This window comes from Pinus tabuliformis, chromosome 2_2, assembly GCF_031772625.1.
Source record: "Pinus tabuliformis cultivar Carrire ecotype Pingquan chromosome 2_2, CPIR1, whole genome shotgun sequence".
NCBI lineage: Eukaryota > Viridiplantae > Streptophyta > Pinopsida > Pinales > Pinaceae > Pinus > Pinus tabuliformis.
Window position 1 is genome coordinate 572,402,587 of NC_142300.1, and position 25,308 is coordinate 572,427,894.

Here is a 25,308-nt window from a genome sequence, read left to right on the forward strand (position 1 = left end):
AGTTATTCTTTCAACTAATATGGTAACATGTCTGATGGTCGGTACAGGTTATATCAGTATGACACAATCAGAGATGGTAGGTTCTTTGATATGTTAGATAAGATAGGTGATGGAAACATGTTCTATTATAGTTTTGGTTCTGACAGGTACCATGATCATCATCATTATCATCCTTACGGGAGGAGTGACATGGGATATTTTCCATATGAGTTTAAGAAAGCCAAGCAACTTACATTTGATGGGTATTTGAAGAAGGCGAAAGATGTAGAGGCGTGGTGACTTAGGATGAATAAGTTATTTAAGTGTCACACCCTCCTCCCACTTTTACCCAACTTAATCGGTCTACTGGGGTAAACATGTTGAAAGAAGATACTATGATATGATTGAAATCCCCATGTACAGTTAAGGAAGTGGAACCAAAAACACGCAACCAAACTAACCTTCTACTTGTTATATATCTAACCCAAAAATATATGATAATGGAAATAAACCCAGAAACAATAAGAGAGAAATAGATACAAATGCTTCTTTATTAATCAAAACCCTTAAGGTAGGGCAACACCATACATTCACTCCTTAAGGAAGGAGAACACTCCACAAGCCATATGCCTGTTCATACAATATTCCTTGATTATCTCCATGTGGATTTCTAGCCTCTATATAGGCCTCATACATACAATATCATGGATCATTACCATGGTTCCCTCATACCATCAACTAATACCATGGGCCCATTACATTATTATTAACTACTTGTGGTCCCTTACATCATATGGGTTAACCACCTTATTTATTACTATGGCCCATCCCATTATTACATTATTACCTTGGGTACCTCCCTTGGTACCCCATATTATTCCCCCTAGCTATATAACATTCCACCCCCCTAAGCATGTTTCGTCCCCGAAACATGGGAAGAACACAAATAATAAGATCTACTCAAAAGAGTAGTCCACTGGTACCATGAACGTGCATCTAGCCATCCCAGAGAAAGGTGAATCCTCGATCTCGCTGGTGCCTCGCTCGCTTGAGATGGAAGTTGACCGTGGCAACTCTTCTGTGTTGATGTGCAGTAGGTGGATCGTCGCTCCTCACTATACGTCATACGAGGGTTGTTGTCCTTGTGGCTAATTGGTTGTCATCTTGATGGTTGTCTTGCAGGGTGATGTGGCTGATGATATGTTGAATATTTAACCCACGATGGCTTTTTCTTTAATTCACCCTGTTGTGGTGCCTGTTGTGGTGTCTTCTTTTCCAATATGACTTCAACCACTGAGCTCTCATCTGATGTACCTGTAACCTTTTCTGCTTCAACCTCTGTTTGTGTTTGATTGTTGATCATCAAAGGCTCATCATCTGATATGTCAGTCCCTGGAACATCTTCTGCTTCTACCCTCCTATACTCTACCTGTTTATTGATGGAAATATTCTGTAATGTAATTTTCTTCTTTTTATACCAGAGCTTTAGGAATTTCTTCTGCACATTAATATTGATAGTACGGTCCACAGATTTCATCCAAGGATATCCCAAAACAACATCCATATTATCCATCTCTGAAGTATAAAAATCACCATGCAACACATACTTATCCATAGAAATCTTCAAATCCTTGTACACTTGAACATTCTGATCATCAACTTGTGTATTTTCAATGTGTTTTGTTGGAACTTGCAATTTTTTTGCCAAATTAACATTGATGAAAGTATGCTTGCAACTAGGATTTATAGAAACCATGATTTTGTCTTTCTGAATCAATCCATGAACATGCAGTAAGGAGACACCCGTATCAATTAACCCCTTATGTGTCTCATTCTCATTTTTTTAGCCCGAGATCATTTGTCCAAAAAGACTTTTTCAAATTCTGCATCTGAAAGTTTAGTCAACTGCTTGTGGTCAAGTGAGAACCACCAGTTTTCAGCCTCATCTCTCATATTAAGCTTCATTAAAATCTTCCAATATGTCCCATGTATGGACTTGTATCTTTGTATGAATTCTTCAATAGTAGGACCATCATCTTTCCGTGTAAAATATAGCATCGCCATGAAGAGGGTTTGAGAAAAATTCACTTACTTGGTGAAAATTTGAAATTGTCACAGTTTTGTCAATATTGCTCAGAATCCCTATTATGACCTGTTTTCAGAAATGGAACAATCATTCTGCATCTACCCATGTGTTAGAAATTGTGATCCACACAATGAAATTTCAAATCTGCACTGCAACTCTCCCGCCATCACCAAAATTTCTACAAAAAAGAGCTGATTTTAAATCAGCGATATCTCCCTCATCCGGACTGCGATTCGACTAATTTTTTTTTTGAAATTAGGTATTTTTTCACAAAGATTCTAGATCTACAATTATGTTTTGCATATCATGCACCAGCATGTCCAAATCTGCACCGAAAACTTGCTGCCCTGAAATAATTTTCTGCAACCCCACTGTTTTTTAGATCAGCGATATCTCCTTCATCCGGACTCCGATTCAACAGATGTTTTTTTCGAAATTGGCTATTTTTTCACAAAGAATATAGATCTGCAATTATATTTTGCATATCTTGCACCAAACCGTATATATCTTATCTGCAACTCGCCGCCCCCGAAATCCTGCAAAAAATTAAAAAAAATATTCTCCACTTTTGTGCCCAAGAAAGTGCTCTGATACCACTTGTTATAGATCTAACCCAAAAATATATGATAATGGAAATAAACCCAAAAACAATCAGAGAGAAATAGATAGAAATACTTCTTTATTAATCCATTCACTCCTTAAGGAAGGAGAACACTCCACAAGCCATATGCCTGTTCATACAATATTCCTTGACTATCTCCATGTGGAGTCTCTAGCCTCTATATAGGCCTCATATATAAAATACCATGGATCATTACCATGGTTCCCTCATACCATCAACTAATACCATGGGCCCATTACATTATTATTAACTACTTGTGGTCCCTTACATCATATGGGTTAACCACCTTATTTATTACTATGGCCCATCCCATTATTACATTATTATCTTGGGTACCTCCCTTGGTACCCCATATTATCCCCCCTAGGTATATAACACTACACATGCTACAAAACATCTAGGAGCCAACCAACCATTCTAGATGACCAACCCTTGCGGCAACCCAACACCCTATTGACCTAGAGCCTCAGTCCCTCCCATGACATGGGAATGCATGCAACTGGGGCTCTCCTGTCACTTTCACGGCAAGGGCATGTAAGCAACTAGGGTCTCTTTCTGCTAGTTCACAGCCAATGACCCCATATTATGTGCCACCTTTTAGGGCTAGGTCTCATGCCGCTGCCTATAACTTCATGAAACTTCCATAAATGAAAAGTAGCATTGAAAAAATGATTCAAATGAAAATACTTGAACAAATACTTCACTAGACCCCTACTAGCCATGACAAGATTTTTTCCAAACATGTCACAAGTATGCATTCTACAAGTGATAATAATAGATCTAAGCATAGGGGCCTCATACTTATCTGAGAATCACTAAGAAGAATTGATGCCTTATCACATTAGTGGAATTACCATCTATTAGGTCACATATTCATTGTTCATTCATTTACAAATCAAAACATGATGAGAGCCATACATGATCACTGCCATGAAATATACTCATAACCAGCATATAAACAATATAAATAATAAGGATACAATAGCCATAAAATCCACATATAAACTAGTACATTTACACATGAAATACCAATGAGAAGGAACTCTTATTAATGAACACAAAAGGAAGCTGGGTTTGGGACCTCCATGAACCACCAAACCATAGATTGGGTTAACCAAATATTTATTTCAATCAATCACCCCCGTGCCATATTCCAAACATGAATGTGGGACTCATAACAAAAAAAATAATAAAACATGGATGCCACCATATTTCTCCACCTACACCGTTGTTATAGACATTTTTGGGCCCTACAACCCCAAGCATGAAATGTCCATAAACCAAGGGCTCCTAAGTCCCTAAAAGTGTTGCTCTAACCCCTAAAGGAACAAGGTCAAAAGATTACAGCTTCTCCCAGAAGTTCTCCATGAGAAATTGCTCAGAATTGGTCAAAACAGGATGATTGCAGCTGCTCCACTGGCTAGGTGTGTTGCATCTCACCCAAATACACTGTGAGGGTGCGTTGCATTTCAAAAGTCCCTTCTGTGGGGTGTGATGGGTGAGAAATGACAAATGGCAGAGTCATTCCGCGAGGTGGAGAGGCAATGGAAGCTTCCAGAATCTTCTCCTGTGACACTTTCCTCACTGAATTCGACCAAGGATGAGTAAGAGGCCATCAGTCTCCAAGTGGAAGAAAGAACTATCAGAGAGAAGACACTAATCAAATCACAAGCTGACTCATCCCCCTTACAAATATCTATATATGGATACCTCATCCCAGAGATCCAGAGGCTGGAATTTTGCATATTGTAAGGAATTGTTGTTGGTTTCTTGAGACAAACATCAGATTCTTGGGTGATCTAAGCTTTGTTTGAGGTGAAGAGGGGCTTCTTTGCTGGGAGGTTGATGCCGGGTCAGAACAACTGGTTGTAACTCCTCTCGGGTCTTTTCTTGTTTATCAATAAAAGCTATTTGAGTTTTCCTCCATGCTTTTGTGTCATTAATGCTTGTTACATTTGTATGGTCAATTTACATCTTATCCTAGATTGTTTATGATTATAGATCCATGTCTTTGTATAGTGTTATGCTTCTGTGATCTTACAGGTACTTTGTGAAGCTGAGCGTGCAAGGGAGCAGGTAGCTAAGGACTATCAAAGAATAGAGGGATCAAATCAGGAGATTAGCGCAAGACAAAGGTTGGTCTTTCTGTTCCTCTCTATCTATAATTCATAAAGGAAAAACAAAAGTAGCTTTTCTCTATTTGTTTCTAAGGCAGTTGTTACACCTTAGTGGGATAGAGCAGTTCTATATAGACACTTTTCCCTGTAACAAAATGGCGACTCCACTGGTGAGCTAATTAGTTTTTTTGTTTATCATTCTTTTTTGTTTGTTTCATAAACTTACAAGTAGCATTCGAACTGCATTTGCCATAACAAATGCAAAGTAGACAATTGCTACTTTAATCCATCTACTGGATCTCTTTATGATTTAAATGACTGATTCACAAACTATCTGATTTCCCTTGTGATAGCTCTTAGATCCTCCTTAGATCTACCCCTAATTGTTGCATTACTGATTGCTTTTTGCTCGGCCAAAACCCAAGAACTGAATTGCAAACTGTGACCCGGAACCCGAACAGAGTCTCATTTCTAGCCCAGCGTAGGTACTGTTCAAAGATTCTAAATTTCAGCACACTTCCTAAGTGGACAAACTGCGCTGCATTTCAGATTCTCTGTGTTACAGGTGCGCTGATCAGACTAGCTCTGTGCAGTTGTGGCTTCTGTGGTTCATTCTTTCCAGTTCTATTCTTGAATTTTCTTGCCTGTGATCAGTATATGTCTGTTTGAAACCCCTTTTCCTTGCTGTTATTCCGGCTCCTTTGTACAAAAGAACTGTAGATGTTTTTGTGTGTTTGTTGAGTCGTTTACAGTTCTCCTTTGCAAAAGTAGCGTAATCATACTTTCATCCTTTGATTTGAATCTGTCGCAAGTGTCAATTTCAATCGTAGGAAAGAGTTTAATTGCTGTTGATGGTTGATTATCCTGTTACTATTGCTTTTGGTTTGAATTTGTAATTTTCTAGTGTCGAGAACAAGTATTCATTTCAAAATCGTAAGGTGTTGTGATCGTCTCCATTTTTTATTTCGAAAAGAAACTTGTTGGTATTTGTCGCTTGAAAAGAAATTCAGATTTGTGCATCAACTTTCTTTTTAGCATTCATATACTAAGAAAGTCAAAAACAAATACATGCATGTGTATTTGCATATAGACAGTCTGATTGGCTTGATTTAGAAAAGTGCATTTACAGTGTGCTCTTTACTCTTTGTGAAAAGATTCTGTCTTTCTTTTCCCTAGTAGCTAGGGTTTTCATTGCATAAAGGAGATAAAAAGTTTGTTTGTCATCTTAGATTTCATTTTAGGAATTACATCTACATCTCGTGGTGAACACAAAAGGCAAACTTCATAAACAAGATCAACTTAAAATAAATTCAATGAATCTAACAATGTTGTGGAACTTAACACACAACATTTAGAAGTCTAGGCTAGAGACGTATTCCGGCGTCGTAAAGCCTGGTAACTGTTGTTCTCACTGATGATTGCGTGATTCCTCCACTTTGAGACGATAAGTGCCAGTACGGACTTGTGCTCCCACTTACCGTCGAGTATATTTTGGGAGACCCCAATAGGCTTAATCCTTTATCCATAGGAAGCCGTGTCTACCACCCTATCGATCGCAATGCACTAAACGCAACATTCGGGAAGATTGACTGTCGTACCGTAAAATGTATTCTACAGTTTTGCGATTGGTTTGGTAATCCCTCTACCTAGATTTCCAGAGCAGTCCCTTTCGTTCCTTTTTAGACTCCTTAACGGAAAAGGTCCATCTGAGCACTTGTCACTTCAGGCTCATTAAAAATCGAAGGAGACTAGAGTCATCTTTTGTTTTTTCTCGACTCTTAAAAATTGAAAAAGCAAGTTGTGTCAAAGCGTCTAAAATTTATTTTAAATGGAATATTCATTACCCTTTCCTACGTTGATCTTGGCTTGAGAAAATGGAGTCCACCAACCAAGGAATTCCCCTTGGAGGAAATCCTAGTCCCTTCTCCTCTTGGGGAGATGTTAGTGCACACCATATGCCCACATTGTCACTTCCAAGACTGACAATTGGTTTGCCTATATGGCTCTTCTCAACCTCTGTCGTTCAGAACACCACAATTCCTGAACAATCGAATCAGCAACTAGACGAGTCCAGAGTTACCCACCAACCTTCTACTTCCTCTAATTCTTCCTCTCCTCCTTCCTCTTCACTTGATGGGGCTGGTAAAGCCAAAAGTCAAGTACCTAAGGAGAAGAAGGAAAAGAAGAAGAAAGAGAAGAAGAAGAAGGAGCCAAAAGCAAATGGGGGCAAATGAGTGTCGTCTAGCGAAAATCCACACACTGCACCGACCAGGCCTAAATCGCCATGTGTCATTTGCAAAGGAGACCATTATCACAGAGATTGTCCTTGCATCCCTCGGATCTTAAGGGACTGGTCTCCTCGTTTGCACAACTCGGTGTCGTCAACCTCTGATAGTCATGTTGAAAACACATCGTCAACCAGTCAAAGTGAAGCCCCAGGACAAAAAAGAAAATATAGATTTCCTTGCAAACTGTGTGAAGGCAATCATGCCATCCACCGTTGTCCCTTCTTAGATGAAGCTAAAAGAGTTTTGGACGATCATCCGATTTCACTGTTACGACTTCCTCCTAGATATAAAAAACTCTTGCCGAGTCTGTCACTAGTTGAAAATCCGGCTGGCCCGCTCAGGTGGTCAGCCGAAGCATCTGTCATTGAAGATAAACCATCTAAACCCATGCTAGATGAAAGTCAAATGGTCGAGGTAGCAGTTGACCCGGTCTTGCCTTCAGAGATTCCATCTTCAGATGATATAATCACTAAAAAGAACAAGGATGACACCGTCCAAATTCTTTTCATAAGCACAGACTCCAACGAACATGGGGGCAATTTACCCGTTCCTTTACCACAGGAAGGAAGTTCGTCAGAGTCGTACCCGGCCGTCTATTCAGCCCCACCTCCAAGTAACCTAGTTGTCTCCTTCGACTGGAATCAACTAGGCAGACCCCATTTACCAGCTAGTATACCATTCCGAATCATTGTTCAAATATATAGAATGGTTATGGCTAGTACCATCATAGATGAAGGGGCTTCTGTGAGTATCCTTTCCTCAATTGCTTGGAAAGCGCTTGGTTCGTCATCGCTTTTGCCTGAGATGAGAAATCTAACAGGTTTTGATAAAGGAACCAGTCGACCGTTAGGGATCCTTCCCAATGTGCCCATAACATTGAGAGGGAAAACCGTTCACATGAACGTGATGGTAGTTCAAGGACCCCTGGATTACAATCTACTCCTTGGACGAGTCTATATTTATTGCATGGGAGCAATTGTCTCCTCACTCTTTAGAGTAATGTGTTTTCCGCACGAAGGAAGAGTGGTCAAGCTCGTGGACCAACTTTCATTTCCCGGATCATATAGAGCAAATAGTCATATACCATCCCTAAATGGTCTTTTCAAGCAATAAATGTCTCAATCTCCAGTCCGTCCACCCGATGAGCGCGAGTGATTTGGGGGGACATCACTGAATCCCAGGGGGCATGCACCCTGGTCTACTTCGGTAGGAAAACTTCGCGTATAGGGTAGGTTTCTGTGAGAGTATATGACCTCTGTACTCCCATCCGTGATTGGAAAAGGGAGTTGGACTGGAATAAGATCCTCTTGTCAAAGTTATGTGAGTTGGCGGGCATTGCTGCCCACCTTTGTTTATCTCTGTAGACATCGCCAAAGAGATGTTTTTTTTATGCCGTAAATAGAACAATATTTGGTAACCTGTAAGAGGTAGGCCTCTCTCTGTAAAACAAGTGTTTTAACGGAATAAAGAAGAGGTAACCTTGAAACTTTGTTTTATACCTGGGGGCATGCAAACCTTTTGGAGTGCAAGCAAAGAGTGATCATTTATCTGTTTTTTGGATTGGTCGTTTACTAACTTGCATAAAGAAAGGATGTGGGGCAAAAATCTAAAAATTTCCATTTTTATGAGGCATTCTTATCACACGACTGGATTAATCGAGCAGTTTTAGCACATAGTTCAAGCTCGTTAAAAAATAAACATAAGCCATGAGCAAATGTTTCCTCCCGCATTTAAGCTCATTAAAAAATGAACTATTCTTTGGTAAATAACAATCGTGAATGTAGTACTTCAGCCATTAAAGCCTTGGTCATGTTTGCACCATCACCTCCACTTTTTCATTGGCCGATCATTCACCTCCATTTTATTGTTTACCCATTTTGAGGAATAGCTGCGAAGAGTGATTTCACTAGCCATCCTTGTGACACTGCCGTGATTGGAAAATTCCAAACCTTACCTGGAATCAGCTGCTACCCATTTTATCACTCGTTCCTCAAAAGACAAGTCTCCTTTAAGATCTTTTCAACTGACTCATAAAATACGAAAAGATTGCCGAGCCATTGGCCTCTCCAGCTCGTTAAAGGGACAGGAAGTGCTATCCCTCTGCTAGATTTTAATCTTTTTGGACCTGAGGGATTATTACACAAAAAGATCGAGCGCTTGTTTTGTTCGGCTCGTTAAAAGTATCGAAAATTCATCCCTTCTGTATTGTTTTATACTTTTTTGGACTTAAGGGATTAGATGACGAAAAAGAAATTTTGGAGTTACCTTTACATTCCTTTTCAGACTCTCTAAAATTGAAAAGGACCGAGTTATCTTTGTCGTTAAACTTGTTAAAAAGATTAATAGTGACAAACTTGTCTATAGACGAGAACAAGTTTCACTATCGCTAGGCTCGTTAAAACATAGCGATAGGTTTTCCCGAAGGGAAAATTATAGAACAAGCATATGTTATCCTCCTCAAGCTTGACAAAAATAAAGAGGTATTGGTCAGCAATGACTAGGGAAAATTGGGAAGAAAACTTAAAGAAACTTTCTTGGTAGCAAGTCGCTCTTAAACATGACACTTCCACTCCGTGTCCGAGTCGGGTTGGGTTGTTTCATTCACCGGTCACATCACCATGGTCACGCTATACCATCCACATTTGGGGTCAATGCTACCAATCCATCACATCAGTGTCGTCGATATGTTCAAGAGAAGTCATTCAGAGAGTTCACCTGTGTCTCACCCACTACCATACATTATACTCCATTCTTAAATGACCGCCACCCTGAACCTTATATCACCAGATCATTTTCACCTCCATTAAAATCATTTGCTTTGTTCCGTGTCATTGATGTGGGATTCAATAAGGCCCTCATGTGATGGATCACTTCTTGTCGACATCAGCTCATTATCCAAGAAGTTGATCTAGGAACACCCCATTCAGTACTTTGAAGCTTGCATGCCTCAATGGCAAGTTTCTCACTTCCGGCGACAGGTTTACATCAATGGCCTTCAACCGAAAGATTTTGCGTGGTTTTCGACGCCAAGTCCTTTATTCACACCACATGAATTGTACTGCAGTACCTTGAGGGTCATTATCATTATCGGTGATTCCTCTCGTGCTTGTTAACAGTTTACATCATTGACTGGTAATCAAGCGATGTCTTTCTATGTTCTACTTCAAGAACATTTATCACATGGATCGACTTGTACTTCGAGTGAAGATCGAACGAGATTGAAGACCTCGGATCTAGTTTCATCCATCCGGGCTACGATATATATTCAGGGAAATAAAGACATTAAATGTACATCATTGCTGCATAGATAATCATCCACTCAAAAGGATGATGGCTCTATCAGAATCATCAGTCTACACTCAGATGATTGTCTGACCTATGTACATGAAAATGAATTTATAAAGCTGAGCATGGGAATGCCCACCTCAGCCAGATCATGAAAATATTATGAAGATAATGTATTGTATTGTATCTTATTACAGGTCTCCTCCCAGCATTGAAAGAACTTCGGATCCTCATAATAAAGCATTTCACCCGACATCAAAAGATTAATGGCCTCATGCTTTAGGGGGAAACTGTTATAGACATTTTTGGACCCTACAACCCCAAGCATGAAATTTCCATAAACCAAGGGCTCCTAAGTCCCTAAAAGTGTTGTTCTAACCCCTAAAGGAACAAGGTCAAAAGATTACAGCTTCTCCCAGAAGTTCTCCATGAGAAACTGCTCACAATTGGTCAAAACAGGATCATTGCAGCTGCTCCACTGGCTAGGTGCATTGCATCTCACCCAAATACACTATGAGGGTGCATTACATTTCAAAATTCCCTTCTGTAGGGTGCGATGGCCAAGAAATGACAAATGGCAGTGTCATTCCGTGAGGTGGAGAGGCAATGGAGGCTTCCAGAATCTTCTCCTGTGACACTTGCCTCACTGAATTCGACCAAGGATGAGTAAGAGGCCATCAGTCTCCAAGCGGAAGTAGGAACTATCAGAGAGAAGACACTAATCAAATCACAAGCTAACTCATCCCCCTTACAGATATCTATATATGGATCCCTCATCCCAGAGATCCAGAGGCTGGAATTTTGCATATTGTAAGGAATTGTTGTTGGTTTCTTGAGACAAACATCAGATTCTTGGGTGATCTAAGCTTCGTTTGAGGTGAAGAGGGGCTTCTTTGCTGGGAGGTTGATGCTGGGTTAGAACAACTGGTTGTAACTCGTCTCGGCTCTTTTCTTGTTTATTAATAAGAGTTATTTGAGTTTTCCTCCATGATTTTGAGTCATTAATTCTTGTTACATTTGTATGGTCAATTTACATCTGATCCTAGATTGTTTATGATTATAGATCCATGTATTTGTATAGTTCTATGCTTTTGTGATCTTACAGGTACTTTGTGAAGTTGGGCGTGCAAGGGAGCAGGTAGCTGAGGACTATCAAAGAAGAGAGGGATCAAATCAGGAGATTAGTGCAAGACAAAGGTTGGTCTTTCTATTCCTCTCTATCTATAATTCATAAAGGAAAAACAAAAGTAGCTTTTCTCTGTTTGTTTCTAAGGCAGCTGTCACACCTTAGTGGGATAGAGCAGTTCTATATAGACACTTTTCCCTGTAACAACCGTGAGGAATTTTATTATCTCCTAGTCTCTAGGCTTTAACGTAATCCACAGTCTGATTGAGGGATAACTAGGCCATAATCGAGACACCACCTTCTATGATTTACCATATATCCTTCCATTCGCCAACCAAGGATTCCTAGGCCTAATCAAGGGAACCCATCTCTAAGTTTTACCATATATCCTGCCGTTCACCGATCAAGGATTCCAAGGCACACCGAGGCAAAACAAATTTTGGATTTACCACAACCCACATTCCGGTTCAAGGGTTACTAGGCCAAGGCTTTGACACTATCCATAATCTAGTTCAGGGAACACTAGGACATGTGTTCTTCCTTTTAGAGATCCACCTCACTAAGTTTTGAATCCATCTCAACCAAAACATGAGAACCCCATCACCCCAAGGCTATCCAAAAATGGCAAGGCTAGTCTGAAAAACAAACTCACACCTGGAAAAGCTAATGTCAATGACAATAAGAGAACCAAGAACATGTATGCATAACCATGCATGCCGAAATTATCAAGGAAAACACATATACAAATCAATACCTACAAATAATCTCGTTGTATCTACTAGATCATGCTCTTCCTTGCTTGATCCTTGCTTTCCTTTTCTTATTTCTTTTCTCGATCTAATGTTGAAGTGTTCCAAGAAAGATCTAAGTGTCCAAGAATGTGAGAGAGAGATAATAGAGAGAGAGCTCCAAAACTAAACTAACAAAAGGTACCAACTGATCCTTAGAAGCCTTTTTAATAATGAGGCCTCTATTTTCTTAAGTTTCCATTATTTTCCTTCATTTTCCTCCTCACATGAAACCTTTGATATTTCATCTTCATTTTCTCCTAATTTACATTATTTTCATAAATAAAATGCCAATTAATGCCTCATTCCTTTCTAAATCCTTTTTCATTGCCTTTACCAATTTCCTTAGCCATAATAAACCAAATTAACACCCAAATAGGAAGCTTTTGCCCAATATTGAACCTAGAATAAGTGTCCATAACATGGTTATTATTTTTCCTTTATCAATTATTACATGGAAGTTTCACCATGGCTATTACAAAACCCTCCCCCTTAGGGGAAGATTGTCCTCAGTGTCCAATGAAACCTACAACCAACAAGAATGTTGTAAGAAAAACATACTACCCATGGAACTTTATAACTTAGCTCAATTCAGTATTTACAATGATCAACCTCCTGAAAAGTAAAACAACATGACAACATGAACACCATAATGACATGACACCCATACTACTTATTGGAGATTTATAACACATCTCATTCCAGTATTTGCATTTACATCCATATACATATGTACATAAATCAAGAAATCACATGAAAACATATATCAAAAACATTTTCTCAACCAATGAATAAGGAAGGATACATAGGCTGCACCTAATTCGCCATCTTCCATGTAGCTTTATCAGGCCCAAAGTGCTTCCAATGCACTTTAACCTACTTGATTGCTTGGTTCCGGAGCATGAGAATATTTCTCTACAATATACATTGTGGTTCTGCTTGGAATTCTCCATCTAGCTCTAACTGCAATGCAAACCACTCAATCACATGATCAACATCTTTAACATACTTCTTAAGCAATGACACATGGAAAACATCATGTACTTTCACTATCAGAGACAGTGCAATTTGATAAGCTACTAGTCCAATCCTTTCAAGAATATTGAAAGTTCCACAAAACCTAGGTGCCATCTTGGCACATGATCAAATCCGCGAGGACATCTTCTTTGACTTGATACACAAATACACTTGTTCCCCAACCAAAAACTCCATAAAAAAACTGTTTTGACCTACATATATTTAACTCCATAAATAACTTGTTTTGACCTGCATATCTTTTCTACATATCCTTTGTTGCCTTTAGATTCTTCTCGACTACCTGCATTTCCTATTATATCTTTGCCAACATGTCTGATCCAATTTACACCATGTTCAGTGGATCACTCCAACTGATGGGAGTATTACAACTTTTCCCATCTAATGCCTCGAATGGACTCATCCTCAAATATTCATGATAACCATTGTTGTAAGCAAAATCAACCGGTTGAAGATACTCTTCCAACTTCCATTGCTAATGCATCACATACATCCTCAACATGTCCTCCAATATCTTGTTTACCCTCTCAATCTGTCTATGTGTGTTTGGATGATAAGTTGTACTGAAGGCTAACTTTGTCCCCAATCCTACAAACAGTTCTTCCAAAACTTGGAAGTGAACTTAACATCCCTATCTGACACAATCTTCTTTGGAACACCATGAAATCTAACCACATTTTTTATGAAGACCTATGCTACATCACTAGATAAATATGTAGACTTCAATGGAATGAAGTGTGCTACCTTTATCAACCTTTCCACCACAACCATAATGGAATCATTTTGTCTATATGACTTCAAAAAAATGTGATGAAATCCATTGAAATGACCTCCCATTTCCACTCTGGAATCGTAATCGACTATAGTAGTCCACATGAATGCTTGCACTCTGCCTTTACAAATGCTGCCACTTCTCTCTTCAAATTCAGCCAATAATAAAACTTCTTCACCATTTTCAATGTCTTCTCATACCATAGGTGACCCAAATACAGTTTCACATGAAACTCTCTCAAGATATTCTTCTTGAGCACACTACTATTTGGCAAATATATATTGTCCCTACATCTGATCAATCCATCTATTTTATGATGTTAGTCTACTTCTTGACCACCTGTACCCTGTTGTACCTATGCATAACCTCCATGTACCTATCATCCTGTTGTGCTACCTATAAGATCTGATCCTGTAAGTCTGTCCCATAAGAACACATTGCATTGCTATGTGATTCACCTATATCCTCCTGCTAAGAGCATCTGCAACCTTATTCTCCTTACCCTTGATGTACCCGATCTAAAAGTAAAACTCACTAATCACGGCCAACCATATAGCATGCCTCACATTCAAGTTTGACTGATCGAATAAGTATCTCAACCCACTGATCACTCATAAATACAAACCTCCTACCAAGAAGATATTGCCTCCACATCTTCAACACATGGATGATCTTCTTGCATAAGGACTCCACCATGTCCTCTCTTGCAAGTATCTGCACATACCACAAATTCTTTGTCTGGATCTACAATCTTTAACATTGGAGCATTTTTCAACAACTTCTTCAATTGCTCAAAACTAGCTACACATTCCTCTGTCCATTCAAATTTCTTACCTTTCCTTTGTAATGACATAATAGGATATGCAAAGTGAGAGAACCTCCTGATGAACATCCTATAGTAACCCACTAACCCCATGAATGATCTTTCCTCATCCACTTTCCTAGGAGCTACACATTCCATGACAACTCTTATCTTCTTTGGATCCATTATTATACCTTCCGTGGAAAAAACATCTCCCAAGTAATGTACCTCTATCTGAAAGAAACTGCATTTTCTAAGCTTGGAATCCAATTGATGCTCTCTCAACAATCTCAAAACTGTTGTTAAGTGCTCAGCATGTTCTTCCTCATTTTTTGAATATATCAAGATGTCATCAATGAATACAATAACAAACTTATAGAGATAAAGATGAAACACACTATTCATCAAGAACATAAAGGTAGTTGGATCATTAGTCAAACCAAATGGAACTACAACAAGCTCATAATGTTTGTACCTGGTCCAAAAAACTGTCTTGTAAATGTCCTCTTCCTTAATGCGTAATTGATGATAACTAGATCTTAGATCAATCTTTGAGAACATTGTTGCTCTCTTCAACTGATCAAACAACTCATCAATCCTTGACAATGGATATTTGTTGTTTTTGATATTTACCTTATTAAACTTCCTGTAATCAATGCATAGTCTAAGAGTACCATCCTTCTTCTTCACAAACAATATTGGTGCACCCCAAGGTGGTAAACTTGGCCTATGTATCCCTTGTCAAGCATTTCCTTCAAATGCAACTTCAACTCTATTAAATCTGGTGTGCACATCCTGTAAGGTGCCTTTGATGCTGGTTCTACCCGTGGTATTGATTCAATGGAAAATTCTAGTTCCCTGTGAGGTGGAAAATATGGAATATCTAGAGGAAACACATCCTGAAACTTCTGCAAAATTGGGTACCTTCTAAATAGCTCGCAATCCTAAACATCCTTTCCTTTATCACTAGAAATATGCACTGCAAATAACACACATCCTTTTTTGCTACTGCACTTTACCTTCATAATTGTCACCATCCTAACTAATGTTGCTTTCTTCTTAAACCCACAAGATTCATTGTTCTCCATTGACATCCAAGCACTCAATGCCTTTGTCATAACAATCCATCTTGGTGCTATGAAGATATAGTCAATCCACACCCGAAATCATATTATATGATCCAAATGAAAATACATTAAAATGTGTTGATGTAGGCATACCATTCAACTCAAAAGCACAAGCTCTTACCCAATGATGAACTCACTTATTTGTACCTATAGCCAACTGCACTAACCAAGATTTTGCACACACTTCTTTATTTAAACCACGCTTATCTAGCAAGCCGAGGTTAGGATAACTATAATTAGATTGAGGGTCAATCAAAATAGAAACAACTTGATTAAAAATATTACCATCCATCTCAATGATAGATTCTTGTTCATCTTCCTACCTATTATCTAGTGTTGCATAGATATGAGGAATTATCTTGCCCAATATCCCCAATAGTTTGTGCCTATTTTGCACTATAGATCTGAGTTCTACCACCCTGATGCTATGGAAAATCCCTCTTAAGATGATCCTCACCACATGTCCAAAGCTTCAACCATTTGTACCATCACCTTTATTCTATTTTTGTGACCCATGTTCTTGTCTATTTACATTAGACTTCTTGTATGGTGCAACATTCTCTTTCTCTTATGCATTCTTAGGCCTTATTCTTTTCGGCTGACATTTACCTTTACCTTTATCTTTCCCTTTCCATCCTTGCTAATATTATGTCTTACACTTTGACTATTCATAACAATGCTTCAATTTCCAAATAACTTTCTCAAGTGATCAAGGCTCATCATACTCAATCTAATCTCTAAATGATAATGGAAATCCACTAACAAATCTCTGAATTTAATCTTTCTCATGTTTATGATATGGTACATACCTCAAAAACTCCAAGAACTTGGTTATATACTCCTCATTTTTCATCGATCCCATTTTGAGCTCATAGAATTCCTTGGCTTTGCTATTGTAGTACCTTACTAACAAGTATTTCTTCCTGAAAAGTCTCTTGAATTCATGCCAACTCAAGTCTTTTGTCCTGATGTCTCTGGCCCATCTTACATCTTCCCACCATATGTTTTCTTTCCCTTTGAAGCTGAATATAGCTACTCTGACCTTCATATTCTATCTGTAGTTATGCAGTTCAAAGAAATATTGATCCCAAGTAACCATGCCTTTGCATCCTCCAGCTTCCTCAAACCTCCATCAAAACTAGGTGGCCTAGATCAAGGAAAATTTTAGGGGCTAATATTATCAGGCCGGTTAATTTTCCATGTTTTTTCCAAAAAAGGATTTGCCAATTTCCATTTTTTCTAGCAATTATTCACCCACATTTTATATTATACAGTTATTTTACCCAACAAATCGCCAATTTTTTTATAGACTAATATAAATTCATTACAAATATAAATATTTTTACAGAACTATTGCCAAACATTTTACAATTTTACATATTATTGACAAGTAATATTCGCCAAGGTTTCTAAACTTTAAGATAAACTTCCATCCTTAAAATTTTCCTTGGCCTAGTTTTCTTAAAATCATTTGGAAAATATCCCCCGCCACTCCTCCTATAAGGGTGATAATGATGACAATCATAGTGCTTGTGAGAGCTAGAATTAGAATAGTACTTGTGTCCATCACCTCTCCTATCCAAAGTATCTAAGAATCTGCCATCTCTAACCATGTCATCATTATCAGACCTATTCCCACCATGAGATCTACTGCCATATGTCCCATTTGTTTTGTGCTCCTTCCCATGGCTTATATGAAGTGGTCCCTATCTTTGCAATTCTAACAAACTATGAAGGATTAACCCAATAACTTCTTCCTGTTTCTCCTGTGGCTACATTATTCTGTCATTATCTCCCTTGCAACTTCTTAATTCTTCCTTCAAGATTCTCAATGTTTCCAGTAAGTCAGAAGAATTTCCAACACCATGTTGCTCATTTGATCCATAGGGAGAATCTCGGAAATTGTAGTCTACCATCTTGCTAGTCATCATTTTTGTTTTCTTCATGCAATGTATATCATGTCAGCTAAAATGAAATATAAACATAATCAACATACATCATTATAGTTTGGGGAGGATATCTCATCTTCAAGATGAACCAGATTAGTAAAATACATGTATAAACATAATCATAATAGTATATATATGTCAACCTAACCATAGTCTAGTCACCAATGCATGACCATATCAACCACACAATGAATTCATGCATGACAACTATAACCATGTCAATGTATGCATAATCAACATATGTATGACATGCATGTATACACGATAGGTACAATCACTGACATGCATAATGAGTGCATAACCAACCTATGCTCTTGATAAACACATCCAACATCAACACCATTTTCTTTCACATGGTGACACCACTACAACCATGACCAACACCATGCATATGCAACAAACACATAAGCCACAAGCATAGAGAACATATATGCCATCGATATTAATGCATGACCAACACATCACCCATCCAGTCCAAGGGGTGAGCCATGCTCTAATACCACTCTGTAACACCCTCCTCCCATATTTACCCAAGTTAACTAGTCCACTAGGGTGAACATGTGACAAGAGGCTACTATGATCTGATTCAACTCACTGTGTATAGTTAAGGAAGTGGAAGCGACAAAACACAACCAAATTGACCTTATGCACATGCTACAGAACCTCTAGGAACCAACCAACCTTTCTATATGGCCAACCCTTGAGGAAACCCAACATCTTACTGACCTAGAGCCTCAGTTTCTCCCATGACATTGGCATGCATGTGACCGAGGCCCTCCAGTCTCTCTCACAACAAGGGAATTCAAGTGACTAGGGTCTTTTTCAACTAGTTCCGAGCCAACGGACCTAGATTCTATGCTACTTATTCAAGGCCATGTCTCAGGCCACTACCCAAAACTTCATGAAACTTCTACAAATGAAAAATAATGTTGAAATAATGATACAAATAAAAATACTTAAATAAATACTTGACTGGACCCCTACTATTCATGACAAAAATTTTGTCAAACATGTCACACATATGCATTGTACGGTCCATAACAACATATATCATCATAGAGTTCTCATACTTATTTGAGAATCACTAAGAATCTTAGATGTCTTATCTCATTTGTAGCATTATCATCTATTAGGTCATATATTCATTGTTCATTCATTTACAAATCAAAACATGATGAGAGCCATACATCATCACTCTCATAAAACATACTCATAACCAACATATAAACAATAGAAATAATAAGGGTACAATAGTCATACAATCCACATATAAACCCGTACATTTACACATCAAATACCAAGGATAAGGAATTGTTATTAATGAATGCATAATCAATCGGGTTTGGGACTTCCATGAACCACCCGACCATAGATTGGATGAACCAAATATTTCTTTCATCCAATCACTCCTATGCCATATTCCAAGCATGAATGTGGGAATCATAATCAAAACAAACCAAATAATTATGGATAACAATGTATTTATCCACCTACACGGTGAGGAATTGTATTGTCTCCTAGTTTCTAGGCTTTATCACAATCCACAGCCTAATTCAGGGATCACGCGTCCATAATAGAGACACCACCCTCTAGGCTTTACCGTATATCCCACAATTCACTGGCCAAGGATTCTTAGGCTTGATCAAGGGCACCCACATCTAGGATTTACCTTATATCCTGCCATTCATCAATTGCGGATTCCTAGGCCCACCAAGGCAACATAAAATCTAACTTTATCACAAGCCATAGTCTAGTTCAGGGGTTACAAGGCCAAGGATTTACCACAATTCATATTCCAGTTTAGGGACCACTAGGCCATGCATTCTTCCTTTCAGAGAACCACCCCACTCGGTTTCAAATCCATTCGTCAATCCATCTCAACCAAAACATGAGAACCCCATCACACCAAGGCTATCTAGAGATGGAAAGGATAGGTTGGGACACATTTTCATACCTGAAAAAACATTGTCAATGACAATGAAATAACCAATAATACACATGCATAACCATGCATGTCAAAACTAGCAAGGAAATCACACATGCAAATTGATACACATAAATAATCCCACTATAGTTGTTAGATGTTGCTCTCCCTTGCTTTCCTTTTCCTTCTTGCTTTTCTTGATCCAAGGTTGAAGTGCTCCAAGAAAAATCTAAGTGTCCAAGAGTGAGAGAGAGAGAGAGAATAGAGAGAGAGCTCCAAAACTAAATTGAAAAAAGGTACCAACTGATCCTTGTAGAAATTATGACTGTAGATTAACATGATAATGCAATATAACCAAGGAAAAATACTATAATCTACTTCTACTTTCAATTTACGGAAGCTTAAAGATTGAGCTAAAAAATATAAGTAGTAGAAGAAGAATCAATGCACAATACAGATAATAATACTTCGGGGAAAGCCTCAGCTAAAAATCCCACTATCTGTATTATCATACAAGGTGGAAATATATCAGAAATATACAAAGCCTTAGCTCTCACAACTAGCCAGCTCTTGGTACAATCCTCACAGATGCTCATAGGAAAACTTGACCTCTCACAACCCTTCTCCTCTTCCCTCCAAGCTCATATTTCCTTGCACAATTTCTCCTAGGTGATCCTCATATTACCAAGTGGAACATTGATCTCACACAATACTCTCACACACCGTCAGAACTGTGCAATCCTTAAGGAATGATTCCTTGACTGCATGCATGAGTTTTCTTTATAGGAGAACACATGCAACTGATATTACATTGTCCCTGTCTTTGATCTCAACTGGGTCTTTCTCATAATAGACATGCATGAGTTACTGATGAAAGAATCTTCAGTTATCTAGAGTACACTAGTTGAGTGCATGCATGTATCAACTGACTGATAACTCACAATTAGTTACTCAAATAGTTTGGAACTAATTTAACTAGACTTAACTCAGTAAACTGAGCTAACTAATTACAACTCAAATATAACTCAATATTATCTCCTTAATTAAGGTATAATCTCCTTAATTTAAGGGATAACTGTTGCATGACCTCAAAAGACTTCTAACTTGAATTTATCCAACTAATTAACTCAATATGAATTAGTTAATTATTTTCAAGGAGCTAGTGAGACTAAATTCGAATTTTAATTCAAGGACAAATTAAAATTAGAATATTCTTGTTGCCACATTTCAACAATCCTCATAAGCCTTTTTATTAATGAGGTCTCTATTTTCTTCAGTTTCCATTATCTTCCTTCATTTTCCTCCTCACATGCAACATGTGACCTTTCACCTTCCTCTTCTCCTAATTTCTATTATTTTCATAAGTAAACTACCAATTAATGCCTCATGCCTTTCCAAATCCTTTGCCATTACCTTTTCCAATTTTAGTAGCCATAATAAACCAAATGAACACACACTAGGATGTTCTTGCCCAACATTTAGCTTGGAATAAGTGTCCCATAACCCTGGTTATTATTTTTCATTTATTAAATTTAAATACATGGAACTTTTTACCAGGGTTGTTAAATTAAGTTTCATGATTACACAAACAGTATGAAAGAAAAAATAGTTATCTTTGGCCTTAAAGGGAAAGAAGACATCTAGTTGCAATCTGTGAAGCAGGTTAAAGACATCAGGACAAAGGAGTTGAGTTGACATGAATTCAAGGGATTTTTTAGGAAGAAGTACTTGTTAGGAATTCTATGAGCTAAAGATGGGATTGATGATAGATGAGGAGTATACGACCAAGTTCCTAGAGTTGTTGAGGTATGTATTGTATCTTAAGGATGAGAAATCTAAAGTTCATATATTTATTTGTGGATTACCCTTAGCATTTAAAGATTTGATTGAGTATGATGAGCCTTAGTCACTTGAAGAAGTAATTGGAAAATTGAAGCACTATCATGAGCAATCAAAGCATAAGATAGAGCCTTAACAAGGTTGGAAAGGGAAAGACAAGACTAAAGGTAAATGGATATTGAAGAGAAGAAGACCTCAATTTTGTAGGTTTGGTTGTTTACATATTGTTTACAGGTTTGCAGGTTTTCAGCTCTGGTTGTTTGCAGGTTGTTTGCAGCTTTGTAGGTTGGCAGGTTTGGATGTTCATGGTTGTTTACAGGTTTGGAGGTTTACAGGTCTACAATTTTGCAGGTTTGGTTGTTTAAATGTTACAGGTTAGTGCAGTTAGTTATAGGTACTAAGAAGGGATTTCATCACTGGGTAAGAGCTTGTTCATTTGAGCTAAATGGTATGCCTACATTAGCACATTTGCAGCTACTTCCATTGGGTTTGTATCATATGCTTCTAGGTATGGATTGCTTGTATCTTCATAGGACTAAGGTGGATTGTTATGGAAAGGCTATTGAGTGGTTGGATGATAATGGAGAATAGAGAATATTTCAAGGTAAGAAGAAGTCTACATCATTCAGAATGGTTACAGCTATGCAAGCCAAGTGCATTTTCAAGAAAGGGTGTGTGTTATTTACAGTGCATATTAATAGTGATAATGTAAGGATGTTGAGGATGTAGAGGTATTGAGAATGTACCTCCTTTTACAAAAATTTCAAGATGTATTCCCCATAGATATTTCAGAGTTTTGTCATCACAAGAGGGTCAACACCATCATCAAAGGCACCTTATAGGATGAGCACTCCAAATTTAGTGGAATTGAAATTACAGTTAAGGGAAACACTTGACAAGGGATACATAAGGCCAAGTGTATCACATTGGGGTGCACTAGTATTGTTTGTAAAGAAGAAGGATGGTACCCTCAGGTTATGCATTGATTACATGCAGTTGAACAAGGTAACCATCAAGAACAAGTATCCCTTCCTGAGGATTAATGATTTTTTGACCAATTGAAGGGAGCAGCGGTGTTCCTGAAGATTAACCTGAGATCAAAATACCATTAGATACACATAAAAGAAGAGGACATATACAATACTTTGTTTCAAACTAGGTATGGCAATTATGAGTTTGTTTTATTTCCATTTGGTATGACTAATACTCCAACCACTTTTATGTGATTGATGAATAGTGTGTTGCATCCTTATTTGGGGAAGTTTATGATAGTACTTATTGATGACATCTTGATATATTCTAAGAATGAGGAATAGTATGCAAATCATTTAGCCGTAGTGTTGAGATTATTGAGAGATCATCCCTTATATGCCAAGCTTAGCAAATGCAATTTATTTCACACAAAGGTACATTACTTGGGGCATGTTGTTTCAAGGGAAGGCATAATAGCGGGTTCAAAAAAGATAAAGGCTATCATCGAATGGGAAGCTCCTAGGAGTGTGGATGATGTAAGGTAATTTATGGGGTTATCAAATTATTATAGGAGGTCCATTAGGAACTTTTTGTCGACTGAATATCCTATCACATAATTATACTGAAAAGGGAAGAAATTTGAATCGACAGAGGAATGTGTAGCAAGTTTTGAGTAGTTGAAATAGTTGTTGACAAATGCTCTAGTTCTGAAGATTGCAAATCCATATAAAGAGTTTGTGGTGTGTACAAATGCTTGTAAAAGAGGACTTGGTGGAGCCTTGATATAAGAGGAATAGGTGGTATGTTACAAATCAATGAAGTTGAATGAGCATGAGAAGAACTATTTTACACATGATATTGAGTTGGTAGTGATAATCCATGCTTTCAAGATGTGAAGACATTATCTTATTGTCAGGTGGTTCATCTTGATGAGTAATCACAGTGGATTGAGATACTTATTTGACGAACCAAATTTGAATGTCAGGCAACCTATATGGTTGGTGATAATCAATGAGTTTGACTCCGAGATCACGTACATTAAGGGTAAAGAGAAAAAGGTTGCATATGCTCTTAGCAGAAGACTGTAGGTGACTCATATAATAGTTATGATTTATTATGGGATAGATTTATAGTATCATATATTAAAGGAATGATAACAAGATGATGGGTATAGGGATCTTAGGTATAGGTTATAGCAGCAGGGTACATGTGACGAGCATTTAGATTATCATCTCACGGTAGATGGTTTGATTAGATTTAGGGAAAAGTGAGCTCCAGAAGCTTATTTTAAGGGAATTTCATGTTAAGTCATATTCAGGTCATCTAGGATATCATAAGACTCTAACAATGGTGAAGAAGTTCTACTACTAGTCAAATTTGAAGAAAGAAGTGGCAGAGTTTGTAGCTAGATGTTTGGATTATGAACAAGTGAAAGAAGAATACAAGCATCGAAGTGGTTTACTATAGATGACTCCAATTCTAGAGTGGAAATGGGAGGTTATTTCTATGGATTTCATCACAGGTTTACTAAGGAAATATAGACATCATGATTTCGAGTGACGGGTTGACAAACTTAGCGCACTTCATTCTAGTGAAGTCTAGTTATTCAATTACTGAGGTAACATAGGTATTTATCAGGGATATAATGAGGTTTCATGGTGTCCTGAAGAAGATTTTATTGGATAGAGATGTCAAGTTCACTTCCAGGTTTTGGAAAGAGTTATTTGCAGGATTGGGTAAAATGTTGGCCTTCAACCTAACTTATCGTCCATAGATAGATGGACAAACATAGAGGGTCAGCATGGTACTAGAGGATGTGTTTAGGATGTATGTGATGCATCGACAACAAAATTGGGAAGATTATCTTTCACTGGTTGAGTTTTCTTACAACAATGGGTCTTAGGAATCATTGAGGACAAATCCATTTGAGGCACTATATGGGCAGAGTTGTAATACTCCTATTAGTTGGAATGACCTAGTGAATAGAGTATTGATAGGGTTGGACATGTTGGTAGACATGGAATAAGAAATTTTGGTTATCAAGAAGAATCTAAAGGAAACACAAGAAAAAAACAAGAGTTATGCATATCAACATAGTGCATTTATGGAGTTTCAGGTTGGGGAACATGTGTACTTGTGCATCAAGCCAAAGAAGAACTCCTTGAGGATTGGGTCATGTGTAAAGTTGGTGCCTCAGTATTGTGGGCCTTTCAATATCGTTGAGAGGATTGGACCAGTGGCTTACAGACTTACACTACCTCTGACAGTGAAATTCCATGATGTTTTCCATGTTTCATTGCTTAAAATATATGTAAAGGATGTTGAAGATGTTATTGATTAGTTTGTGTTGCAGGAGGAGCCAGAAGGAGAATTCTAGTTGGAGCCTCAGTGCATTTTGTAGAGAAAGATTCTCACGCTCTATAACTGAGCAATCGAGTAGGTTATAGTGCAATGCAAGCACTTTGGGCCCATTGAAGCTACATGGAGATGGTTCATCATATGCGAGCTATGTATCCTTCCTTGTTTTTTGGTTGAGGAAAAACAATTTTGGTATATGTATATGTATATGTATGTAAATACTACAATAAGTTGTGTTA